Genomic DNA, 4,258 nt, shown 5'->3' on the forward strand with positions numbered 1-4,258 from the left:
GAAACCTGACAGATCTAGAGGAGATCTGTGTGGAGGAGTGGGCCAAAATCCCTGTTGCAGTGTGTGCAAACCTGGTCAAGAACTACAGGAAACGTTTGACCTCTGTAATTGCAAACAAAGGTTTCTGTACCAAATATTAATACTGATTTTTTCAAGGCACAGTAACAGGTCTTTGAGAGCCAGAATTCTTGCTGTTTCTCAGGTGTTCAAATACTTATGTTCAGCAGTGCTAGACAAATAAATTCTTTAAAAATCATACAATGTGGTTTCCTGAATTTTTTTTTTATTCTGTCTCTCAGAGTGGGAATGCACCTACAATGTGAATTTCAGACCCCTCCATGATTTCTAAGTGGGAGAACTTGCAAAATCGCAGGGTGTTAAAATACTTCTGTTCCTCACTGTATTTCAGCCATGAGGATCTCTGAAAAATTACTCAAAAATACATAAAAACAAGACTATGAAGTATTCAAGAGAAATCAAGGACAAGATTTTAAACATGTGCATATTTACAATGCATTTTACCCACAGGATGTGAGTATTGCATAGTCCCTCATAATTTCACCTAGCTTGTGAAATGCAGACCTTTTAAAACAGTGAGAGATTTGCTCAATCCTGGATTGTAGCCGTCTATATGCCACCGCAAACTAATGCTAAATTAGCGCTGGAGGAGCTATACTGACTGATCAGCAGGCAGATGAACACAAACCCAGAAGCGGCTGTGATTGTGGCTGGAGACTTTAACCATGTGGAACTAAAAGCAGTGTTTCCCAGATTCTACAGATTCATCAATTTTCCAACCAGGGACAATAACATCCTGGATCAGGTTTATTGCAATATCCGGGGAGCATACAAGGCCATAGCAACTCCACACCTGGGCATGTCAGATCACATCTCTGTGGAGCTGATCCCAGCATATAAACCTCTGATCTGCAGGACAAAACCAATCACCAAAACAGTTAAGGTGTGGACGGAGGAGGCTTCTTCAGCATTACAGGCCTGTTTTGAGCATACTGATTGGGGGGGTGTTCAAAGAGGGCTCAGATCTGGAGGCTTATACAGTACATCAGCTGTTCTGGACTATGTGTAGTTCTGTACTGATGCTGTCCTACCTACAAAGTCCATCAGGGTTTTTCCAAACCAGAAACCATGGTTGGACAGTACGTCTGCTCAAAGCTCGGGACGCTGCCTTCAGATCAGGTGACAGGCTGGCCTATAGCAGGGCTCGGAAAGAACTAAAGAAGGGCATCTGGCTGGCCAAACGCAGGTACAAACAGCGCATTGAGGGGCACTTCATGAATAACAACACACAGAGTATGTGGAGAGGCATCAAAATAATAACAGACTACAGAGGCAACAACCAGCAGGTCAGCCATTATCCCACCCTCCCTGACACTCTAAATAGTTTCTTTGCACCCTTCAATACACCTGGCAGCAGAGGAACTGTACAACTCCCTCAGCTCGAGGGACAGCACCAGCCTCTCGTCCTGCCGCTACACCAGGTGAGGTCCACAGGTGAGCTCCACCCTGAGGAGGATCAACACCAACAAAGCTGCAGGACCAGACGGTGTCAGGCCGGGTTTTGAAGCTATGTGCTGACCAAATGGCAAGAGTTTTCTTGGACATTTTTAACCTGTCCCTGCATCTTGCTTTAGTCCCTGTGTTCCTCAAGTCCTCCATCATTGTGCCTGTGCCCAAGAACCCAGCTGTCACCTGCCTCAATGATTACTGCCCTGTTGCTCTGACACCAGTAATTATGAAGTGCTTTGAGAGGATCATTCTAAAGCACATCAAGGACGTCATCCCTGTTGGTCTGGACAGCCATCAGTTCGCCTACAGAGAGAACCAATCAACAGAGGATGCTGTCTCAATAGCATTACACACAGCCCTGTCCCGCCTGGAGCATCCTAACACTGATGTCAGGATGCTATTTGTTGACTTCAGTTCAGCATTTAATACTGTATCCACAGACAAACTGGCACTGAAACTGCACAATCTGGGAATGCCTGCAATGGTGTATCATTAGATTAAGGACCTTCTCACACTCAGGCCTCAAGTGGTGAGAATTGGAAGTTGCACATCATCCACACTGGTCCTGAACACAGGCACACCACAGGGCTGTGTGCTCAGCCCAGTTCTCTTCACTCTGTTTACCCATGACTGTGATGCCATTCACCCCACAAACACAGTAGTGAAGTTCGCAGATGACACCACTGTCTGTCTCATCTCAGACAATGATGAGACTCACTACAGAGGGGAGATCCAGCACCTGACAAGGTGGTGTTCAGATAACAATCTTGTCCTGAACACCAACAAGACTAAGGAGGTCATTGTGGATTATAGGAGGTCCACGAAGACAAAATATGCTCCTCTTCTCATACACGGGGAGGTGGTGGAGCAAGCGGATAACATCAAGTTCCTAGGCATCCACATCACATCTGACCTGACCTGGTCTCTGAACACATCCTACCTGGTGAAGAAAGCCCAGCAAAGGCTTTTCTTCCTCAGGAAGCTGAAACAGGGTTTTACATGGTTGTAGTGTGTTAGGGTGTGAAGTGTGGGTATTTCCAACTTATGCAGTCTATGAAGGGCAAGAAAGGGAGAAGAAGAATGTGAAGGCCTCTGCCCTGCCCTGGCCTTCACCGTGTGAGGGCCTAAACCAACACCACCAGCAGTAGAATTGGTTTGGTAATCTTTAGTTTTATTTATTTAGGTGCGTAGTTTTAAGTTGTAGGTAGAGGTTAGGTATTGTTTGACATTGGACATACATAATTGATCAATGAGCATACACGTTGGTTAATTTTGAATTGTTAATATGTGTAAATTTCCTCTTGAGTTACTGTGTTTCCTGGTCCATGGATTGGGTGCAGTTCTGACAAAAGATTAGACTGAGGAGGCGACAGGGTTAACCCTCAGAGGATGTTCAATATCACTGTACACTGATTACCCTCAGGACAAATTTGTCCCAAGGATCACATAAGTCAAAGTGTTTATTTGTCATATGCACAGTTAGGAAACGTGTTTCCCTGTACAATGAAATTCTTACTTTGCCGTCCACATGAATGCCACAAAATACAAATGAAATATAAAGTAGATAAATAAGTAACTTGACTTGACTTATCCCTGCAGTGATGTATTGTACAGTCTGATTGCTGTGGGGAGGAACAACCTGCGGTAACGCTCCTTCTTACACTGGGGATGTAACAGTCTTGCGCTAAAAGAACTGTTCAGAGCCACCACTGTGTGGTGCAGGGGATGGTAGGGGTTATGCATGATGGATGTTAGTTTTACCAGCATCCTTCTGTCCGCCACCTCCTCTATGGAATCCAGAGAGCAGTCCAGGACAGAACCAGCTCTCTTAACCAGCTTGTTTAGTCTCTTTCTGTCCCTGTCCATGCTACCTCCTGCCCAACCCACAACAGCATTAAAAACAGCAGATGCCACCACAGTATCATAAAATGTCTGAAGGACACCAAAGGACCTCAGTCTCCTCAACAAGTGGAGGGGGCTCTGGCCCTTCCTGTACAGGGCATCTATGTTGTTAGTCCAATCCAGTTTATTGTTGAGGTGGACCCCCAGGTATTTAAAGGTGTCCACAATCTCAATATCTGAGCCCTGAAAGCTCACTGGCGTGAGTGCTGGTGATTTCTACTGGAGGTCAATCACCGTCTATTTTGTTTTGCTGGTCTTTAGGACCAAGTGATTTTTCTCATACCACTCCACAAAGTCAGTAACAACCCCCCTGTATTCCCGCTCGTCCCCCCAGATACACATCCAACAATGATGGTGTTGTCCAAGAACTTTCGTAGATGACAGTGGTGGGAGTTGTACTTGAAGTCCGACATGTAGAGGTTGAACAGAAAGGGGGAAAGCACCGTCCCCTGGGGTGCCCCTGTTCTGCCGACTACCATGTCCGACACACAGTCGCGCAGCCTTGACAAACGGAGGTACAATGACAGTACAAGTAGCAACATGCTTGAGCAGTTATATTGTACTTATAGTATAGCTGTGGCAGACTGTGGATTCTCACTGGTATGAGTACACTGTGTACCCCTTTACTTTAACCCTCTGAGTACTTTAACATCAGAGGGGGTGTACTTTGTTCTGAGAATCAGAAACACCAGTGTCAGCTAAACAGTCCCCAAAGCCCCTAGGATAGCTGAGAGCAGACCCACCTCGGAACCAAAAACCATAGAGACCAGAACCGCTTTAGAGTACTCATTACAAAGCTACCATGGACACTCAAAACACATAAAAATTC

The 4,258-nt window shown here is 45.6% G+C and overlaps 1 pseudogene; it reads right to left on the reverse strand.

Moving 5' to 3' along the window:
• Nucleotides 1–4,258, reverse strand: part of LOC109972733 (dual specificity protein phosphatase 14-like) — an 8,985-nt pseudogene that overhangs the window by 2,205 nt on the left and 2,522 nt on the right.

The sequence above is a fragment of the Monopterus albus genome, unplaced genomic scaffold (assembly GCF_001952655.1).
Source record: "Monopterus albus unplaced genomic scaffold, M_albus_1.0 scaffold268.1, whole genome shotgun sequence".
NCBI classification, from domain to species: Eukaryota; Metazoa; Chordata; class Actinopteri; order Synbranchiformes; family Synbranchidae; genus Monopterus; species Monopterus albus.